General features: G+C 45.4%; 16 non-coding genes across 16 annotated transcripts; all 16 read right to left on the bottom strand.

The window, feature by feature from the left end:
- Nucleotides 1-328: 328 nt before the first annotated feature.
- On the bottom strand, nucleotides 329-519 carry LOC141244943 (U2 spliceosomal RNA). The gene has a single exon (XR_012308836.1). It is a non-coding gene; the product is annotated as a U2 spliceosomal RNA (small nuclear RNA).
- Nucleotides 520-1,638: 1,119 nt separating this feature from the next.
- On the bottom strand, nucleotides 1,639-1,829 carry LOC141244927 (U2 spliceosomal RNA). Its single transcript, XR_012308821.1, has one exon. It is a non-coding gene; the product is annotated as a U2 spliceosomal RNA (small nuclear RNA).
- A 1,117-nt stretch (nucleotides 1,830-2,946) lies between these two features.
- On the bottom strand, nucleotides 2,947-3,137 carry LOC141244915 (U2 spliceosomal RNA). Its single transcript, XR_012308810.1, has one exon. It is a non-coding gene; the product is annotated as a U2 spliceosomal RNA (small nuclear RNA).
- Nucleotides 3,138-4,257: 1,120 nt separating this feature from the next.
- On the bottom strand, nucleotides 4,258-4,448 carry LOC141244921 (U2 spliceosomal RNA). The gene has a single exon (XR_012308816.1). It is a non-coding gene; the product is annotated as a U2 spliceosomal RNA (small nuclear RNA).
- Nucleotides 4,449-5,568: 1,120 nt separating this feature from the next.
- LOC141244903 (U2 spliceosomal RNA) lies at nucleotides 5,569-5,759 on the bottom strand. Its single transcript, XR_012308799.1, has one exon. It is a non-coding gene; the product is annotated as a U2 spliceosomal RNA (small nuclear RNA).
- A 1,117-nt stretch (nucleotides 5,760-6,876) lies between these two features.
- LOC141244935 (U2 spliceosomal RNA) lies at nucleotides 6,877-7,067 on the bottom strand. Its single transcript, XR_012308829.1, has one exon. It is a non-coding gene; the product is annotated as a U2 spliceosomal RNA (small nuclear RNA).
- A 1,121-nt stretch (nucleotides 7,068-8,188) lies between these two features.
- Nucleotides 8,189-8,379, bottom strand: LOC141244891 (U2 spliceosomal RNA). The gene has a single exon (XR_012308788.1). It is a non-coding gene; the product is annotated as a U2 spliceosomal RNA (small nuclear RNA).
- Nucleotides 8,380-9,495: 1,116 nt separating this feature from the next.
- Nucleotides 9,496-9,686, bottom strand: LOC141244940 (U2 spliceosomal RNA). Its single transcript, XR_012308834.1, has one exon. It is a non-coding gene; the product is annotated as a U2 spliceosomal RNA (small nuclear RNA).
- A 1,119-nt stretch (nucleotides 9,687-10,805) lies between these two features.
- Nucleotides 10,806-10,996, bottom strand: LOC141244880 (U2 spliceosomal RNA). The gene has a single exon (XR_012308777.1). It is a non-coding gene; the product is annotated as a U2 spliceosomal RNA (small nuclear RNA).
- Nucleotides 10,997-12,115: 1,119 nt separating this feature from the next.
- Nucleotides 12,116-12,306, bottom strand: LOC141244928 (U2 spliceosomal RNA). Its single transcript, XR_012308822.1, has one exon. It is a non-coding gene; the product is annotated as a U2 spliceosomal RNA (small nuclear RNA).
- Nucleotides 12,307-13,425: 1,119 nt separating this feature from the next.
- LOC141244867 (U2 spliceosomal RNA) lies at nucleotides 13,426-13,616 on the bottom strand. Its single transcript, XR_012308766.1, has one exon. It is a non-coding gene; the product is annotated as a U2 spliceosomal RNA (small nuclear RNA).
- A 1,120-nt stretch (nucleotides 13,617-14,736) lies between these two features.
- On the bottom strand, nucleotides 14,737-14,927 carry LOC141245011 (U2 spliceosomal RNA). Its single transcript, XR_012308892.1, has one exon. It is a non-coding gene; the product is annotated as a U2 spliceosomal RNA (small nuclear RNA).
- Nucleotides 14,928-16,047: 1,120 nt separating this feature from the next.
- Nucleotides 16,048-16,238, bottom strand: LOC141244926 (U2 spliceosomal RNA). Its single transcript, XR_012308820.1, has one exon. It is a non-coding gene; the product is annotated as a U2 spliceosomal RNA (small nuclear RNA).
- Nucleotides 16,239-17,355: 1,117 nt separating this feature from the next.
- LOC141244999 (U2 spliceosomal RNA) lies at nucleotides 17,356-17,546 on the bottom strand. The gene has a single exon (XR_012308881.1). It is a non-coding gene; the product is annotated as a U2 spliceosomal RNA (small nuclear RNA).
- A 1,123-nt stretch (nucleotides 17,547-18,669) lies between these two features.
- Nucleotides 18,670-18,860, bottom strand: LOC141244987 (U2 spliceosomal RNA). The gene has a single exon (XR_012308870.1). It is a non-coding gene; the product is annotated as a U2 spliceosomal RNA (small nuclear RNA).
- Nucleotides 18,861-19,972: 1,112 nt separating this feature from the next.
- Nucleotides 19,973-20,163, bottom strand: LOC141244976 (U2 spliceosomal RNA). The gene has a single exon (XR_012308859.1). It is a non-coding gene; the product is annotated as a U2 spliceosomal RNA (small nuclear RNA).
- Nucleotides 20,164-20,718: the final 555 nt, after the last annotated feature.

Genomic DNA, 20,718 nt, shown 5'->3' with positions numbered 1-20,718 from the left:
ATTATATTGTGCAGCTTATCTCACCACCTGTAGTTATTTAGGTGAAAGCTCCAAAATGCTTGCCTAATATGTCTGTTTATCCAAAAGGAAGTATAGAGGGAGAGCTAGATAGATAGCATTGCATTACATTACATGGCAATGCAATGCACAGTTGCTGAAGTTGAACCAAAATGAGCTTGTCATCTGGCTTCTGCAACTTTTAACATGAAAAATCCAATGAGGAGAAGAAAAGCAAAGCCAAAGAGTCCATCCCAAAATCCGACAAACAAGCCAAATGAACAAAAAGCATTGAATTCAATTCTTTCTGATTTTAGAAACTGCATTAAAGAAGGGGTGCACAGGTCCTGGAGATACTGCAATACCAGGTCAATGCGTGGAGTGGACAGAGCAAGCTCTTTTTCCATCTCCCTGTTCTAAAAATCCATTTAATATATGGTCCCCAGATAGGGGACGTATCAGATATTAAACTGATAAGAACAGATACTACACTTGATCTTAGCCTAAAGGCCGAGAAGCGATAACCAGAATTGGTTTCCGACTACGGTGCCACCCAAGGATTCTGAAAAGTCCATTTGTGGAGATGGCCACCTGGACTCCCGTTAAGAAGACATGCTGTCAACCTCTAGATCCCTCACATGCCTGCACTTTTCGGCTTGCTGCTGCTGCAATCCACGCGTTTTAGATCTGCATAAGTCCACCTCTTTTAGCACAGTACCCTCAACCCCCGGCTGTTCCCACCCGCCTCAACACCGTTGGAAGGGAGGAGAACCAATTAAGGCGGGGGGGGGGGTGGAACGAGCAGCTGTCTACCCTTAGCAGGAGGGTTGCTGATTAATTACCTCTCCTGCTGCTGCTGCTGCTGCTGGCTGTCCAGCAGCAGACTGAAGGTGGCTGCTGCTGTGCGCAGGTATATAAAGGCTCAGAGCCTATTATGACACGCGCAGCCAGCGTTCCATTGCCACATTCCGTCTACTGCAGGCGGGATACCTGGATGGCTGAATGTCACTGAGAAGCTCACAGAGACCGCCATAAGCAACAGTTTAAAAGAATGCCACAGACTAATCAACCAAACTTTTTGGGTTGGTTTCTCTTTTATAGTCTGCAGGCATTAAATGAAAGAAGTCAGTGTTCCAGCAGAGGGAGACAACGTTTCAGAAAAGGCATTGTAGCAAACCAAAAAAGAAATTTTAAGCGCAGCAGAGTAACCAGCTCACATACCTGTTAGCTCAGGTGAGTTTAAAAGGCTGCTGTTGATAACAAGGGCATTTGCTAAATAGATGGTGTGTGTGCAACAATATACTGAAAGGTCAATTATATTGTGCAGCTTATCTCACCACCTGTAGTTATTTAGGTGATAGCTCCAAAATGCTTGCCTAATATGTCTGTTTATCCAAAAGGAAGTATAGAGGGAGAGCTAGATAGATAGCATTGCATTACATTACATGGCAATGCAATGCACAGTTGCTGAAGTTGAACCAAAATGAGCTTGTCATCTGGCTTCTGCAACTTTTAACATGAAAAATCCAATGAGGAGAAGAAAAGCAAAGCCAAAGAGTCCATCCCAAAATCCGACAAACAAGCCAAATGAACAAAAAGCATTGAATTCAATTCTTTCTGATTTTAGAAACTGCATTAAAGAAGGGGTGCACCGGTCCTGGAGATACTGCAATACCAGGTCAATGCGTGGAGTGGACAGAGCAAGCTCTTTTTCCATCTCCCTGTTCTAAAAATCCATTTAATATATGGTCCCCAGATAGGGGACGTATCAGATATTAAACTGATAAGAACAGATACTACACTTGATCTTAGCCAAAAGGCCGAGAAGCGATAACCAGAATTGGTTTCCGACTACGGTGCCACCCAAGGATTCTGAAAAGTCCATTTGTGGAGATGGCCACCTGGACTCCCGTTAAGAAGACATGCTGTCAACCTCTAGATCCCTCACATGCCTGCACTTTTCGGCTTGCTGCTGCTGCAATCCACGCGTTTTAGATCTGCATAACTCCACCTCTTTTAGCACAGTACCCTCAACCCCCGGCTGTTCCCACCCGCCTCAACACCGTTGGAAGGGAGGAGAACCAATTAAGGCGGGGGGGGGGGGTGGAACGAGCAGCTGTCTACCCTTAGCAGGAGGGTTGCTGATTAATTACCTCTCCTGCTGCTGCTGCTGCTGGCTGTCCAGCAGCAGACTGAAGGTGGCTGCTGCTGTGCGCAGGTATATAAAGGCTCAGAGCCTATTATGACACGCGCAGCCAGCGTTCCATAGCCACATTCCGTCTACTGCAGGCGGGATACCTGGATGGCTGAATGTCACTGAGAAGCTCACAGAGACCGCCATAAGCAACAGTTTAAAAGAATGCCACAGACTAATCAACCAAACTTTTTGGGTTGGTTTCTCTTTTACAGTCTGCAGGCATTAAATGAAAGAAGTCAGTGTTCCAGCAGAGGGAGACAACGTTTCAGAAAAGGCATTGTAGCAAACCAAAAAAGAAATTTTAAGCGCAGCAGAGTAACCAGCTCACATACCTGTTAGCTCAGGTGAGTTTAAAAGGCTGCTGTTGATAACAAGGGCATTTGCTAAATAGATGGTGTGTGTGCAACAATATACTGAAAGGTCAATTATATTGTGCAGCTTATCTCACCACCTGTAGTTATTTAGGTGAAAGCTCCAAAATGCTTGCCTAATATGTCTGTTTATCCAAAAGGAAGTATAGAGGGAGAGCTAGATAGATAGCATTGCATTACATTACATGGCAATGCAATGCACAGTTGCTGAAGTTGAACCAAAATGAGCTTGTCATCTGGCTTCTGCAACTTTTAACATGAAAAATCCAATGAGGAGAAGAAAAGCAAAGCCAAAGAGTCCATCCCAAAATCCGACAAACAAGCCAAATGAACAAAAAGCATTGAATTCAATTCTTTCTGATTTTAGAAACTGCATTAAAGAAGGGGTGCACCGGTCCTGGAGATACTGCAATACCAGGTCAATGCGTGGAGTGGACAGAGCAAGCTCTTTTTCCATCTCCCTGTTCTAAAAATCCATTTAATATATGGTCCCCAGATAGGGGACGTATCAGATATTAAACTGATAAGAACAGATACTACACTTGATCTTAGCCAAAAGGCCGAGAAGCGATAACCAGAATTGGTTTCCGACTACGGTGCCACCCAAGGATTCTGAAAAGTCCATTTGTGGAGATGGCCACCTGGACTCCCGTTAAGAAGACATGCTGTCAACCTCTAGATCCCTCACATGCCTGCACTTTTCGGCTTGCTGCTGCTGCAATCCACGCGTTTTAGATCTGCATAACTCCACCTCTTTTAGCACAGTACCCTCAACCCCCGGCTGTTCCCACCCGCCTCAACACCGTTGGAAGGGAGGAGAACCAATTAAGGCGGGGGGGGGGGGTGGAACGAGCAGCTGTCTACCCTTAGCAGGAGGGTTGCTGATTAATTACCTCTCCTGCTGCTGCTGCTGCTGCTGGCTGTCCAGCAGCAGACTGAAGGTGGCTGCTGCTGTGCGCAGGTATATAAAGGCTCAGAGCCTATTATGACACGCGCAGCCAGCGTTCCATTGCCACATTCCGTCTACTGCAGGCGGGATACCTGGATGGCTGAATGTCACTGAGAAGCTCACAGAGACCGCCATAAGCAACAGTTTAAAAGAATGCCACAGACTAATCAACCAAACTTTTTGGGTTGGTTTCTGTTTTATAGTTTGCAGGCATTAAATGAAAGAAGTCAGTGTTCCAGCAGAGGGAGACAACGTTTCAGAAAAGGCATTGTAGCAAACCAAAAAAGAAATTTTAAGCGCAGCAGAGTAACCAGCTCACATACCTGTTAGCTCAGGTGAGTTTAAAAGGCTGCTGTTGATAACAAGGGCATTTGCTAAATAGATGGTGTGTGTGCAACAATATACTGAAAGGTCAATTATATTGTGCAGCTTATCTCACCACCTGTAGTTATTTAGGTGAAAGCTCCAAAATGCTTGCCTAATATGTCTGTTTATCCAAAAGGAAGTATAGAGGGAGAGCTAGATAGATAGCATTGCATTACATTACATGGCAATGCAATGCACAGTTGCTGAAGTTGAACCAAAATGAGCTTGTCATCTGGCTTCTGCAACTTTTAACATGAAAAATCCAATGAGGAGAAGAAAAGCAAAGCCAAAGAGTCCATCCCAAAATCCGACAAACAAGCCAAATGAACAAAAAGCATTGAATTCAATTCTTTCTGATTTTAGAAACTGCATTAAAGAAGGGGTGCACCGGTCCTGGAGATACTGCAATACCAGGTCAATGCGTGGAGTGGACAGAGCAAGCTCTTTTTCCATCTCCCTGTTCTAAAAATCCATTTAATATATGGTCCCCAGATAGGGGACGTATCAGATATTAAACTGATAAGAACAGATACTACACTTGATCTTAGCCAAAAGGCCAAGAAGCGATAACCAGAATTGGTTTCCGACTACGGTGCCACCCAAGGATTCTGAAAAGTCCATTTGTGGAGATGGCCACCTGGACTACCGTTAAGAAGACATGCTGTCAACCTCTAGATCCCTCACATGCCTGCACTTTTCGGCTTGCTGCTGCTGCAATCCACGCGTTTTAGATCTGCATAACTCCACCTCTTTTAGCACAGTACCCTCAACCCCCGGCTGTTCCCACCCGCCTCAACACCGTTGGAAGGGAGGAGAAACAATTAAGGCGGGGGGGGGGGGTGGAACGAGCAGCTGTCTACCCTTAGCAGGAGGGTTGCTGATTAATTACCTCTCCTGCTGCTGCTGCTGCTGCTGGCTGTCCAGCAGCAGACTGAAGGTGGCTGCTGCTGTGCGCAGGTATATAAAGGCTCAGAGCCTATTATGACACGCGCAGCCAGCGTTCCATAGCCACATTCCGTCTACTGCAGGCGGGATACCTGGATGGCTGAATGTCACTGAGAAGCTCACAGAGACCGCCATAAGCAACAGTTTAAAAGAATGCCACAGACTAATCAACCAAACTTTTTGGGTTGGTTTCTCTTTTATAGTCTGCAGGCATTAAATGAAAGAAGTCAGTGTTCCAGCAGAGGGAGACAACGTTTCAGAAAAGGCATTGTAGCAAACCAAAAAAGAAATTTTAAGCGCAGCAGAGTAACCAGCTCACATACCTGTTAGCTCAGGTGAGTTTAAAAGGCTGCTGTTGATAACAAGGGCATTTGCTAAATAGATGGTGTGTGTGCAACAATATACTGAAAGGTCAATTATATTGTGCAGCTTATCTCACCACCTGTAGTTATTTAGGTGAAAGCTCCAAAATGCTTGCCTAATATGTCTGTTTATCCAAAAGGAAGTATAGAGGGAGAGCTAGATAGATAGCATTGCATTACATTACATGGCAATGCAATGCACAGTTGCTGAAGTTGAACCAAAATGAGCTTGTCATCTGGCTTCTGCAACTTTTAACATGAAAAATCCAATGAGGAGAAGAAAAGCAAAGCCAAAGAGTCCATCCCAAAATCCGACAAACAAGCCAAATGAACAAAAAGCATTGAATTCAATTCTTTCTGATTTTAGAAACTGCATTAAAGAAGGGGTGCACCGGTCCTGGAGATACTGCAATACCAGGTCAATGCGTGGAGTGGACAGAGCAAGCTCTTTTTCCATCTCCCTGTTCTAAAAATCCATTTAATATATGGTCCCCAGATAGGGGACGTATCAGATATTAAACTGATAAGAACAGATACTACACTTGATCTTAGCCAAAAGGCCGAGAAGCGATAACCAGAATTGGTTTCCGACTACGGTGCCACCCAAGGATTCTGAAAAGTCCATTTGTGGAGATGGCCACCTGGACTCCCGTTAAGAAGACATGCTGTCAACCTCTAGATCCCTCACATGCCTGCACTTTTCGGCTTGCTGCTGCTGCAATCCACGCGTTTTAGATCTGCATAACTCCACCTCTTTTAGCACAGTACCCTCAACCCCCGGCTGTTCCCACCCGCCTCAACACCGTTGGAAGGGAGGAGAACCAATTAAGGCGGGGGGGGGGGGTGGAACGAGCAGCTGTCTACCCTTAGCAGGAGGGTTGCTGATTAATTACCTCTCCTGCTGCTGCTGCTGCTGCTGGCTGTCCAGCAGCAGACTGAAGGTGGCTGCTGCTGTGCGCAGGTATATAAAGGCTCAGAGCCTATTATGACACGCGCAGCCAGCGTTCCATTGCCACATTCCGTCTACTGCAGGCGGGATACCTGGATGGCTGAATGTCACTGAGAAGCTCACAGAGACCGCCATAAGCAACAGTTTAAAAGAATGCCACAGACTAATCAACCAAACTTTTTGGGTTGGTTTCTCTTTTATAGTCTGCAGGCATTAAATGAAAGAAGTCAGTGTTCCAGCAGAGGGAGACAACATTTCAGAAAAGGCATTGTAGCAAACCAAAAAAGAAATTTTAAGCGCAGCAGAGTAACCAGCTCACATACCTGTTAGCTCAGGTGAGTTTAAAAGGCTGCTGTTGATAAGGGCATTTGCTAAATAGATGGTGTGTGTGCAACAATATACTGAAAGGTCAATTATATTGTGCAGCTTATCTCACCACCTGTAGTTATTTAGGTGAAAGCTCCAAAATGCTTGCCTAATATGTCTGTTTATCCAAAAGGAAGTATAGAGGGAGAGCTAGATAGATAGCATTGCATTACATTACATGGCAATGCAATGCACAGTTGCTGAAGTTGAACCAAAATGAGCTTGTCATCTGGCTTCTGCAACTTTTAACATGAAAAATCCAATGAGGAGAAGAAAAGCAAAGCCAAAGAGTCCATCCCAAAATCCGACAAACAAGCCAAATGAACAAAAAGCATTGAATTCAATTCTTTCTGATTTTAGAAACTGCATTAAAGAAGGGGTGCACCGGTCCTGGAGATACTGCAATACCAGGTCAATGCGTGGAGTGGACAGAGCAAGCTATTTTTCCATCTCCCTGTTCTAAAAATCCATTTAATATATGGTCCCCAGATAGGGGACGTATCAGATATTAAACTGATAAGAACAGATACTACACTTGATCTTAGCCAAAAGGCCGAGAAGCGATAACCAGAATTGGTTTCCGACTACGGTGCCACCCAAGGATTCTGAAAAGTCCATTTGTGGAGATGGCCACCTGGACTCCCGTTAAGAAGACATGCTGTCAACCTCTAGATCCCTCACATGTCTGCACTTTTCGGCTTGCTGCTGCTGCAATCCACGCGTTTTAGATCTGCATAACTCCACCTCTTTTAGCACAGTACCCTCAACCCCCGGCTGTTCCCACCCGCCTCAACACTGTTGGAAGGGAGGAGAACCAATTAAGGCGGGGGGGGGGTGGAACGAGCAGCTGTCTACCCTTAGCAGGAGGGTTGCTGATTAATTACCTCTCCTGCTGCTGCTGCTGCTGCTGCTGGCTGTCCAGCAGCAGACTGAAGGTGGCTGCTGCTGTGCGCAGGTATATAAAGGCTCAGAGCCTATTATGACACGCGCAGCCAGCGTTCCATTGCCACATTCCGTCTACTGCAGGCGGGATACCTGGATGGCTGAATGTCACTGAGAAGCTCACAGAGACCGCCATAAGCAACAGTTTAAAAGAATGCCACAGACTAATCAACCAAACTTTTTGGGTTGGTTTCTCTTTTATAGTCTGCAGGCATTAAATGAAAGAAGTCAGTGTTCCAGCAGAGGGAGACAACGATTCAGAAAAGGCATTGTAGCAAACCAAAAAAGAAATTTTAAGCGCAGCAGAGTAACCAGCTCACATACCTGTTAGCTCAGGTGAGTTTAAAAGGCTGCTGTTGATAACAAGGGCATTTGCTAAATAGATGGTGTGTGTGCAACAATATACTGAAAGGTCAATTATATTGTGCAGCTTATCTCACCACCTGTAGTTATTTAGGTGAAAGCTCCAAAATGCTTGCCTAATATGTCTGTTTATCCAAAAGGAAGTATAGAGGGAGAGCTAGATAGATAGCATTGCATTACATTACATGGCAATGCAATGCACAGTTGATGAAGTTGAACCAAAATGAGCTTGTCATCTGGCTTCTGCAACTTTTAACATGAAAAATCCAATGAGGAGAAGAAAAGCAAAGCCAAAGAGTCCATCCCAAAATCCGACAAACAAGCCAAATGAACAAAAAGCATTGAATTCAATTCTTTCTGATTTTAGAAACTGCATTAAAGAAGGGGTGCACCGGTCCTGGAGATACTGCAATACCAGGTCAATGCGTGGAGTGGACAGAGCAAGCTCTTTTTCCATCTCCCTGTTCTAAAAATCCATTTAATATATGGTCCCCAGATAGGGGACGTATCAGATATTAAACTGATAAGAACAGATACTACACTTGATCTTAGCCAAAAGGCCGAGAAGCGATAACCAGAATTGGTTTCCGACTACGGTGCCACCCAAGGATTCTGAAAAGTCCATTTGTGGAGATGGCCACCTGGACTCCCGTTAAGAAGACATGCTGTCAACCTCTAGATCCCTCACATGCCTGCACTTTTCGGCTTGCTGCTGCTGCAATCCACGCGTTTTAGATCTGCATAACTCCACCTCTTTTAGCACAGTACCCTCAACCCCCGGCTGTTCCCACCCGCCTCAACACCGTTGGAAGGGAGGAGAACCAATTAAGGCGGGGGGGGGGGTGGAACGAGCAGCTGTCTACCCTTAGCAGGAGGGTTGCTGATTAATTACCTCTCCTGCTGCTGCTGCTGCTGCTGGCTGTCCAGCAGCAGACTGAAGGTGGCTGCTGCTGTGCGCAGGTATATAAAGGCTCAGAGCCTATTATGACACGCGCAGCCAGCGTTCCATTGCCACATTCCGTCTACTGCAGGCGGGATACCTGGATGGCTGAATGTCACTGAGAAGCTCACAGAGACCGCCATAAGCAACAGTTTAAAAGAATGCCACAGACTAATCAACCAAACTTTTTGGGTTGGTTTCTCTTTTATAGTCTGCAGGCATTAAATGAAAGAAGTCAGTGTTCCAGGAGAGGGAGACAACATTTCAGAAAAGGCATTGTAGCAAACCAAAAAAGAAATTTTAAGCGCAGCAGAGTAACCAGCTCACATACCTGTTAGCTCAGGTGAGTTTAAAAGGCTGCTGTTGATAAGGGCATTTGCTAAATAGATGGTGTGTGTGCAACAATATACTGAAAGGTCAATTATATTGTGCAGCTTATCTCACCACCTGTAGTTATTTAGGTGAAAGCTCCAAAATGCTTGCCTAATATGTCTGTTTATCCAAAAGGAAGTATAGAGGGAGAGCTAGATAGATAGCATTGCAATACATTACATGGCAATGCAATGCACAGTTGCTGAAGTTGAACCAAAATGAGCTTGTCATCTGGCTTCTGCAACTTTTAACATGAAAAATCCAATGAGGAGAAGAAAAGCAAAGCCAAAGAGTCCATCCCAAAATCCGACAAACAAGCCAAATGAACAAAAAGCATTGAATTCAATTCTTTCTGATTTTAGAAACTGCATTAAAGAAGGGGTGCACCAGTCCTGGAGATACTGCAATACCAGGTCAATGCGTGGAGTGGACAGAGCAAGCTATTTTTCCATCTCCCTGTTCTAAAAATCCATTTAATATATGGTCCCCAGATAGGGGACGTATCAGATATTAAACTGATAAGAACAGATACTACACTTGATCTTAGCCAAAAGGCCGAGAAGCGATAACCAGAATTGGTTTCCGACTACGGTGCCACCCAAGGATTCTGAAAAGTCCATTTGTGGAGATGGCCACCTGGACTCCCGTTAAGAAGACATGCTGTCAACCTCTAGATCCCTCACATGTCTGCACTTTTCGGCTTGCTGCTGCTGCAATCCACGCGTTTTAGATCTGCATAACTCCACCTCTTTTAGCACAGTACCCTCAACCCCCGGCTGTTCCCACCCGCCTCAACACTGTTGGAAGGGAGGAGAACCAATTAAGGCGGGGGGGGGGGTGGAACGAGCAGCTGTCTACCCTTAGCAGGAGGGTTGCTGATTAATTACCTCTCCTGCTGCTGCTGCTGCTGCTGGCTGTCCAGCAGCAGACTGAAGGTGGCTGCTGCTGTGCGCAGGTATATAAAGGCTCAGAGCCTATTATGACACGCGCAGCCAGCGTTCCATTGCCACATTCCGTCTACTGCAGGCGGGATACCTGGATGGCTGAATGTCACTGAGAAGCTCACAGAGACCGCCATAAGCAACAGTTTAAAAGAATGCCACAGACTAATCAACCAAACTTTTTGGGTTGGTTTCTCTTTTATAGTCTGCAGGCATTAAATGAAAGAAGTCAGTGTTCCAGCAGAGGGAGACAACGATTCAGAAAAGGCATTGTAGCAAACCAAAAAAGAAATTTTAAGCGCAGCAGAGTAACCAGCTCACATACCTGTTAGCTCAGGTGAGTTTAAAAGGCTGCTGTTGATAACAAGGGCATTTGCTAAATAGATGGTGTGTGTGCAACAATATACTGAAAGGTCAATTATATTGTGCAGCTTATCTCACCACCTGTAGTTATTTAGGTGAAAGCTCCAAAATGCTTGCCTAATATGTCTGTTTATCCAAAAGGAAGTATAGAGGGAGAGCTAGATAGATAGCATTGCATTACATTACATGGCAATGCAATGCACAGTTGCTGAAGTTGAACCAAAATGAGCTTGTCATCTGGCTTCTGCAACTTTTAACATGAAAAATCCAATGAGGAGAAGAAAAGCAAAGCCAAAGAGTCCATCCCAAAATCCGACAAACAAGCCAAATGAACAAAAAGCATTGAATTCAATTCTTTCTGATTTTAGAAACTGCATTAAAGAAGGGGTGCACCGGTCCTGGAGATACTGCAATACCAGGTCAATGCGTGGAGTGGACAGAGCAAGCTCTTTTTCCATCTCCCTGTTCTAAAAATCCATTTAATATATGGTCCCCAGATAGGGGACGTATCAGATATTAAACTGATAAGAACAGATACTACACTTGATCTTAGCCAAAAGGCCGAGAAGCGATAACCAGAATTGGTTTCCGACTACGGTGCCACCCAAGGATTCTGAAAAGTCCATTTGTGGAGATGGCCACCTGGACTCCCGTTAAGAAGACATGCTGTCAACCTCTAGATCCCTCACATGCCTGCACTTTTCGGCTTGCTGCTGCTGCAATCCACGCGTTTTAGATCTGCATAACTCCACCTCTTTTAGCACAGTACCCTCAACCCCCGGCTGTTCCCACCCGCCTCAACACCGTTGGAAGGGAGGAGAACCAATTAAGGCGGGGGGGGGGGTGGAACGAGCAGCTGTCTACCCTTAGCAGGAGGGTTGCTGATTAATTACCTCTCCTGCTGCTGCTGCTGCTGCTGGCTGTCCAGCAGCAGACTGAAGGTGGCTGCTGCTGTGCGCAGGTATATAAAGGCTCAGAGCCTATTATGACACGCGCAGCCAGCGTTCCATTGCCACATTCCGTCTACTGCAGGCGGGATACCTGGATGGCTGAATGTCACTGAGAAGCTCACAGAGACCGCCATAAGCAACAGTTTAAAAGAATGCCACAGACTAATCAACCAAACTTTTTGGGTTGGTTTCTCTTTTATAGTCTGCAGGCATTAAATGAAAGAAGTCAGTGTTCCAGCAGAGGGAGACAACGTTTCAGAAAAGGCATTGTAGCAAACCAAAAAAGAAATTTTAAGCGCAGCAGAGTAACCAGCTCACATACCTGTTAGCTCAGGTGAGTTTAAAAGGCTGCTGTTGATAACAAGGGCATTTGCTAAATAGATGGTGTGTGTGCAACAATATACTGAAAGGTCAATTATATTGTGCAGCTTATCTCACCACCTGTAGTTATTTAGGTGAAAGCTCCAAAATGCTTGCCTAATATGTCTGTTTATCCAAAAGGAAGTATAGAGGGAGAGCTAGATAGATAGCATTGCATTACATTACATGGCAATGCAATGCACAGTTGCTGAAGTTGAACCAAAATGAGCTTGTCATCTGGCTTCTGCAACTTTTAACATGAAAAATCCAATGAGGAGAAGAAAAGCAAAGCCAAAGAGTCCATCCCAAAATCCGACAAACAAGCCAAATGAACAAAAAGCATTGAATTCAATTCTTTCTGATTTTAGAAACTGCATTAAAGAAGGGGTGCACCGGTCCTGGAGATACTGCAATACCAGGTCAATGCGTGGAGTGGACAGAGCAAGCTCTTTTTCCATCTCCCTGTTCTAAAAATCCACTTAATATATGGTCCCCAGATAGGGGACGTATCAGATATTAAACTGATAAGAACAGATACTACACTTGATCTTAGCCAAAAGGCCGAGAAGCGATAACCAGAATTGGTTTCCGACTACGGTGCCACCCAAGGATTCTGAAAAGTCCATTTGTGGAGATGGCCACCTGGACTCCCGTTAAGAAGACATGCTGTCAACCTCTAGATCCCTCACATGCCTGCACTTTTCGGCTTGCTGCTGCTGCAATCCACGCGTTTTAGATCTGCATAACTCCACCTCTTTTAGCACAGTACCCTCAACCCCCGGCTGTTCCCACCCGCCTCAACACCGTTGGAAGGGAGGAGAACCAATTAAGGCGGGGGGGGGGGTGGAACGAGCAGCTGTCTACCCTTAGCAGGAGGGTTGCTGATTAATTACCTCTCCTGCTGCTGCTGCTGCTGCTGGCTGTCCAGCAGCAGACTGAAGGTGGCTGCTGCTGTGCGCAGGTATATAAAGGCTCAGAGCCTATTATGACACGCGCAGCCAGCGTTCCATTGCCACATTCCGTCTACTGCAGGCGGGATACCTGGATGGCTGAATGTCACTGAGAAGCTCACAGAGACCGCCATAAGCAACAGTTTAAAAGAATGCCACAGACTAATCAACCAAACTTTTTGGGTTGGTTTCTCTTTTATAGTCTGCAGGCATTAAATGAAAGAAGTCAGTGTTCCAGCAGAGGGAGACAACGTTTCAGAAAAGGCATTGTAGCAAACCAAAAAAGAAATTTTAAGCGCAGCAGAGTAACCAGCTCACATACCTGTTAGCTCAGGTGAGTTTAAAAGGCTGCTGTTGATAACAAGGGCATTTGCTAAATAGATGGTGTGTGTGCAACAATATACTGAAAGGTCAATTATATTGTGCAGCTTATCTCACCACCTGTAGTTATTTAGGTGAAAGCTCCAAAATGCTTGCCTAATATGTCTGTTTATCCAAAAGGAAGTATAGAGGGAGAGCTAGATAGATAGCATTGCATTACATTACATGGCAATGCAATGCACAGTTGCTGAAGTTGAACCAAAATGAGCTTGTCATCTGGCTTCTGCAACTTTTAACATGAAAAATCCAATGAGGAGAAGAAAAGCAAAGCCAAAGAGTCCATCCCAAAATCCGACAAACAAGCCAAATGAACAAAAAGCATTGAATTCAATTCTTTCTGATTTTAGAAACTGCATTAAAGAAGGGGTGCACCGGTCCTGGAGATACTGCAATACCAGGTCAATGCGTGGAGTGGACAGAGCAAGCTCTTTTTCCATCTCCCTGTTCTAAAAATCCATTTAATATATGGTCCCCAGATAGGGGACGTATCAGATATTAAACTGATAAGAACAGATACTACACTTGATCTTAGCCAAAAGGCCGAGAAGCGATAACCAGAATTGGTTTCCGACTACGGTGCCACCCAAGGATTCTGAAAAGTCCATTTGTGGAGATGGCCACCTGGACTCCCGTTAAGAAGACATGCTGTCAACCTCTAGATCCCTCACATGCCTGCACTTTTCGGCTTGCTGCTGCTGCAATCCACGCGTTTTAGATCTGCATAACTCCACCTCTTTTAGCACAGTACCCTCAACCCCCGGCTGTTCCCACCCGCCTCAACACCGTTGGAAGGGAGGAGAACCAATTAAGGCGGGGGGGGGGGGTGGAACGAGCAGCTGTCTACCCTTAGCAGGAGGGTTGCTGATTAATTACCTCTCCTGCTGCTGCTGCTGCTGCTGGCTGTCCAGCAGCAGACTGAAGGTGGCTGCTGCTGTGCGCAGGTATATAAAGGCTCAGAGCCTATTATGACACGCGCAGCCAGCGTTCCATTGCCACATTCCGTCTACTGCAGGCGGGATACCTGGATGGCTGAATGTCACTGAGAAGCTCACAGAGACCGCCATAAGCAACAGTTTAAAAGAATGCCACAGACTAATCAACCAAACTTTTTGGGTTGGTTTCTCTTTTATAGTCTGCAGGCATTAAATGAAAGAAGTCAGTGTTCCAGCAGAGGGAGACAACGTTTCAGAAAAGGCATTGTAGCAAACCAAAAAAGAAATTTTAAGCGCAGCAGAGTAACCAGCTCACATACCTGTTAGCTCAGGTGAGTTTAAAAGGCTGCTGTTGATAACAAGGGCATTTGCTAAATAGATGGTGTGTGTGCAACAATATACTGAAAGGTCAATTATATTGTGCAGCTTATCTCACCACCTGTAGTTATTTAGGTGAAAGCTCCAAAATGCTTGCCTAATATGTCTGTTTATCCAAAAGGAAGTATAGAGGGAGAGCTAGATAGATAGCATTGCATTACATTACATGGCAATGCAATGCACAGTTGCTGAAGTTGAACCAAAATGAGCTTGTCATCTGGCTTCTGCAACTTTTAACATGAAAAATCCAATGAGGAGAAGAAAAGCAAAGCCAAAGAGTCCATCCCAAAATCCGACAAACAAGCCAAATGAACAAAAAGCATTGAATTCAATTCTTTCTGATTTTAGAAACTGCATTAAAGAAGGGGTGCACCGGTCCTGGAGATACTGCAATACCAGGTCAATGCGTGGAGTGGACAGAGCAAGCTCTTTTTCCATCTCCCTGTTCTAAAAATCCATTTAATATATGGTCCCCAGATAGGGGACGTATCAGATATTAAACTGATAAGAACAGATACTACACTTGATCTTAGCCAAAAGGCCGAGAAGCGATAACCAGAATTGGTTTCCGACTACGGTGCCACCCAAGGATTCTGAAAAGTCCATTTGTGGAGATGGCCACCTGGACTCCCGTTAAGAAGACATGCTGTCAACCTCTAGATCCCTCACATGCCTGCACTTTTCGGCTTGCTGCTGCTGCAATCCACGCGTTTTAGATCTGCATAACTCCACCTCTTTTAGCACAGTACCCTCAACCCCCGGCTGTTCCCACTCGCCTCAACACCGTTGGAAGGGAGGAGAACCAATTAAGGCGGGGGGGGGGGGTGGAACGAGCAGCTGTCTACCCTTAGCAGGAGGGTTGCTGATTAATTACCTCTCCTGCTGCTGCTGCTGCTGCTGGCTGTCCAGCAGCAGACTGAAGGTGGCTGCTGCTGTGCGCAGGTATATAAAGGCTCAGAGCCTATTATGACACGCGCAGCCAGCGTTCCATTGCCACATTCCGTCTACTGCAGGCGGGATACCTGGATGGCTGAATGTCACTGAGAAGCTCACAGAGACCGCCATAAGCAACAGTTTAAAAGAATGCCACAGACTAATCAACCAAACTTTTTGGGTTGGTTTCTCTTTTATAGTCTGCAGGCATTAAATGAAAGAAGTCAGTGTTCCAGCAGAGGGAGACAACGTTTCAGAAAAGGCATTGTAGCAAACCAAAAAAGAAATTTTAAGCGCAGCAGAGTAACCAGCTCACATACCTGTTAGCTCAGGTGAGTTTAAAAGGCTGCTGTTGATAACAAGGGCATTTGCTAAATAGATGGTGTGTGTGCAACATTATACTGAAAGGTCAATTATATTGTGCAGCTTATCTCACCACCTGTAGTTATTTAGGTGAAAGCTCCAAAATGCTTGCCTAATATGTCTGTTTATCCAAAAGGAAGTATAGAGGGAGAGCTAGATAGATAGCATTGCATTACATTACATGGCAATGCAATGCACAGTTGCTGAAGTTGAACCAAAATGAGCTTGTCATCTGGCTTCTGCAACTTTTAACATGAAAAATCCAATGAGGAGAAGAAAAGCAAAGCCAAAGAGTCCATCCCAAAATCCGACAAACAAGCCAAATGAACAAAAAGCATTGAATTCAATTCTTTCTGATTTTAGAAACTGCATTAAAGAAGGGGTGCACCGGTCCTGGAGATACTGCAATACCAGGTCAATGCGTGGAGTGGACAGAGCAAGCTCTTTTTCCATCTCCCTGTTCTAAAAATCCATTTAATATATGGTCCCCAGATAGGGGACGTATCAGATATTAAGCTGATAAGAACAGATACTACACTTGATCTTAGCCAAAAGGCCGAGAAGCGATAACCAGAATTGGTTTCCGACTACGGTGCCACCGAAGGATTCTGAAAAGTCCATTTGTGGAGATGGCCACCTGGACTCCCGTTAAGAAGACATGCTGTCAACCTCTAGATCCCTCACATGCCTGCACTTTTCGGCTTGCTGCTGCTGCAATCCACGCGTTTTAGATCTGCATAACTCCACCTCTTTTAGCACAGTACCCTCAACCCCCGGCTGTTCCCACCCGCCTCAACACCGTTGGAAGGGAGGAGAACCAATTAAGGCGGGGGGGGGTGGAACGAGCAGCTGTCTACCCTTAGCAGGAGGGTTGCTGATTAATTACCTCTCCTGCTGCTGCTGCTGCTGCTGGCTGTCCAGCAGCAGACTGAAGGTGGCTGCTGCTGTGCGCAGGTATATAAAGGCTCAGAGCCTATTATGACACGCGCAGCCAGCGTTCCATTGCCACATTCCGTCTACTGCAGGCGGGATACCTGGATGGCTGAATGTCACTGAGAAGCTCACAGAGACCGCCATAAGCAACAGTTTAAAAGAATGCCACAGACTAATCAACCAAACTTTTTGGGTTGGTTTCTCTTTTATAGTCTGCAGGCATTAAATGAAAGAAGTCAGTGTTCCAGCAGAGGGAGACAACGTTTCAGAAAAGGCATTGTAGCAAACCAAAAAAGAAATTTTAAGCGCAGCAGAGTAACCAGCTCACATACCTGTTAGCTCAGGTGAGTTTAAAAGGCTGCTGTTGATAACAAGGGCATTTGCTAAATAGATGGTGTGTGTGCAACAATATACTGAAAGGTCAATTATATTGTGCAGCTTATCTCACCACCTGTAGTTATTTAGGTGAAAGCTCCAAAATGCTTGCCTAATATGTCTGTTTATCCAAAAGGAAGTATAGAAGGAGAGCTAGATAGATAGCATTGCATTACATTACATGGCAATGCAATGCACAGTTGCTGAAGTTGAACCAAAATGAGCTTGTCATCTGGCTTCTGCAACTTTTAACATGAAAAATCCAATGAGGAGAAGAAAAGCAAAGCCAAAGAGTCCATCCCAAAATCCGACAAACAAGCCAAATGAACAAAAAGCATTGAATTCAATTCTTTCTGATTTTAGAAACTGCATTAAAGAAGGGGTGCACCGGTCCTGGAGATACTGCAATACCAGGTCAATGCGTGGAGTGGACAGAGCAAGCTCTTTTTCCATCTCCCTGTTCTAAAAATCCATTTAATATATGGTCCCCAGATAGGGGACGTATCAGATATTAAACTGATAAGAACAGATACTACACTTGATCTTAGCCAAAAGGCCGAGAAGCGATAACCAGAATTGGTTTCCGACTACGGTGCCACCCAAGGATTCTGAAAAGTCCATTTGTGGAGATGGCCACCTGGACTCCCGTTAAGAAGACATGCTGTCAACCTCTAGATCCCTCACATGCCTGCACTTTTCGGCTTGCTGCTGCTGCAATCCACGCGTTTTAGATCTGCATAACTCCACCTCTTTTAGCACAGTACTCTCAACCCCCGGCAGTTCCCACCCGCCTCAACACCGTTGGAAGGGAGGAGAACCAATTAAGGCGGGGGGGGGGGGGGGTGGAACGAGCAGCTGTCTACCCTTAGCAGTAGGGTTGCTGATTAATTACCTCTCCTGCTGCTGCTGCTGCTGCTGGCTGTCCAGCAGCAGACTGAAGGTGGCTGCTGCTGTGCGCAGGTATATATAGGCTCAGAGCCTATTATGACACGCGCAGCCAGCGTTCCATTGCCACATTCCGTCTACTGCAGGCGGGATACCTGGATGGCTGAATGTCACCGAGAAGCTCACAGAGACCGCCATAAGCAACAGTTTAAAAGAATGCCACAGACTAATCAACCAAACTTTTTGGGTTGGTTTCTCTTTTATAGTCTGCAGGCATTAAATGAAAGAAGTCAGTGTTCCAGCAGAGGGAGACAACGTTTCAGAAAAGGCATTGTAGCAAACCAAAAAAGAAATTTTAAGCGCAGCAGAGTAACCAGCTCACATACCTGTTAGCTCAGGTGAGTTTAAAAGGCTGCTGTTGATAACAAGGGCATTTGCTAAATAGATGGTGTGTGTGCAACAATATACTGAAAGGTCAATTATATTGTGCAGCTTATCTCACCACCTGTAGTTATTTAGGTGAAAGCTCCAAAATGCTTGCCTAATATGTCTGTTTATCCAAAAGGAAGTATAGAGGGAGAGCTAGATAGATAGCATTGCATTACATTACATGGCAATGCAATGCACAGTTGCTGAAGTTGAACCAAAATGAGCTTGTCATCTGGCTTCTGCAACTTTTAACATGAAAAATCCAATGAGGAGAAGAAAAGCAAAGCCAAAGAGTCCATCCCAAAATCCGACAAACAAGCCAAATGAACAAAAAGCATTGAATTCAATTCTTTCTGATTTTAGAAACTGCATTAAAGAAGGGGTGCACCGGTCCTGGAGATACTGCAATACCAGGTCAATGCGTGGAGTGGACAGAGCAAGCTCTTTTTCCATCTCCCTGTTCTAAAAATCCATTTAATATATGGTCCCCAGATAGGGGACGTATCAGATATTAAACTGATAAGAACAGATACTACACTTGATCTTAGCCAAAAGGCCGAGAAGCGATAACCAGAATTGGTTTCCGACTACGGTGCCACCCAAGGATTCTGAAAAGTCCATTTGTGGAGATGGCCACCTGGACTCCCGTTAAGAAGACATGCTGTCAACCTCTAGATCCCTCACATGCCTGCACTTTTCGGCTTGCTGCTGCTGCAATCCACGCGTTTTAGATCTGCATAACTCCACCTCTTTTAGCACAGTACCCTCAACCCCCGGCTGTTCCCACCCGCCTCAACACCGTTGGAAGGGAGGAGAACCAATTAAGGCGGGGGGGGGGTGGAACGATCAGCTGTCTACCCTTAGCAGGAGGGTTGCTGATTAATTACCTCTCCTGCTGCTGCTGCTGGCTGTCCAGCAGCAGACTGAAGGTGGCTGCTGCTGTGCGCAGGTATATAAAGGCTCAGAGCCTATTATGACACGCGCAGCCAGCGTTCCATTGCCACATTCCGTCTACTGCAGGCGGGATACCTGGATGGCTGAATGTCACTGAGAAGCTCACAGAGACCGCCATAAGCAACAGTTTAAAAGAATGCCACAGACTAATCAACCAAACTTTTTGGGTTGGTTTCTCTTTTATAGTCTGCAGGCATTAAATGAAAGAAGTCAGTGTTCCAGCAGAGGGAGAAAACGTTTCAGAAAAGGCATTGTAGCAAACCAAAAAAGAAATTTTAAGCGCAGCAGAGTAACCAGCTCACATACCTGTTAGCTCAGGTGAGTTTAAAAGGCTGCTGTTGATAACAAGGGCATTTGCTAAATAGATGGTGTGTGTGCAACAATATACTGAAAGGTCAATTATATTGTGCAGCTTATCTCACCACCTGTAGTTATTTAGGTGAAAGCTCCAAAATGCTTGCCTAATATGTCTGTTTATCCAAAAGGAAGTATAGAGGGAGAGCTAGATAGATAGCATTGCATTACATTACATGGCAATGCAATGCACAGTTGCTGAAGTTGAACCAAAATGAGCTTGTCATCTGGCTTCTGCAACTTTTAACATGAAAAATCCAATGAGGAGAAGAAAAGCAAAGCCAAAGAGTCCATCCCAAAATCCGACAAACAAGCCAAATGAACAAAAAGCATTGAATTCAATTCTTTCTGATTTTAGAAACTGCATTAAAGAAGGGGTGCACCGGTCCTGGAGATACTGCAATACCAGGTCAATGCGTGGAGTGGACAGAGCAAGCTCTTTTTCCATCTCCCTGTTCTAAAAATCCATTTAATATATGGTCCCCAGATAGGGGACGTATCAGATATTAAACTGATAAGAACAGATACTACACTTGATCTTAGCCAAAAGGCCGAGAAGCGATAACCAGAATTGGTTTCCGACTACGGTGCCACCCAAGGATTCTGAAAAGTCCATTTGTGGAGATAGCCACCTGGACTCCCGTTAAGAAGACATGCTGTCAACCTCTAGATCCCTCACATGCCTGCACTTTTCGGCTTGCTGCTGCTGCAATCCACGCGTTTTAGATCTGCATAACTCCACCTCTTTTAGCACAGTACCCTCAACCCCCGGCTGTTCCCACCCGCCTCAACACCGTTGGAAGGGAGGAGAACCAATTAAGGCGGGGGGGGTGGAACGAGCAGCTGTCTACCCTTAGCAGGAGGGTTGCTGATTAATTGCCTCTCCTGCTGCTGCTGCTGCTGCTGGCTGTCCAGCAGCAGACTGAAGGTGGCTGCTGCTGTGCGCAGGTATATAAAGGCTCAGAGCCTATTATGACACGCGCAGCCAGCGTTCCATTGCCACATTCCGTCTACTGCAGGCGGGATACCTGGATGGCTGAATGTCACTGAGAAGCTCACAGAGACCGCCATAAGCAACAGTTTAAAAGAATGCCACAGACTAATCAACCAAACTTTTT

Source organism: Phyllobates terribilis, unplaced genomic scaffold (assembly GCF_046119375.1).
Source record: "Phyllobates terribilis strain yellow unplaced genomic scaffold, ASM4611937v1 Scaffold_1631__1_contigs__length_240842, whole genome shotgun sequence".
Classification (NCBI taxonomy): domain Eukaryota; kingdom Metazoa; phylum Chordata; class Amphibia; order Anura; family Dendrobatidae; genus Phyllobates; species Phyllobates terribilis.
The sequence above is the reverse complement of the archived record's forward strand: the minus strand, read 5'-3'. Positions and strand labels throughout refer to the sequence as shown.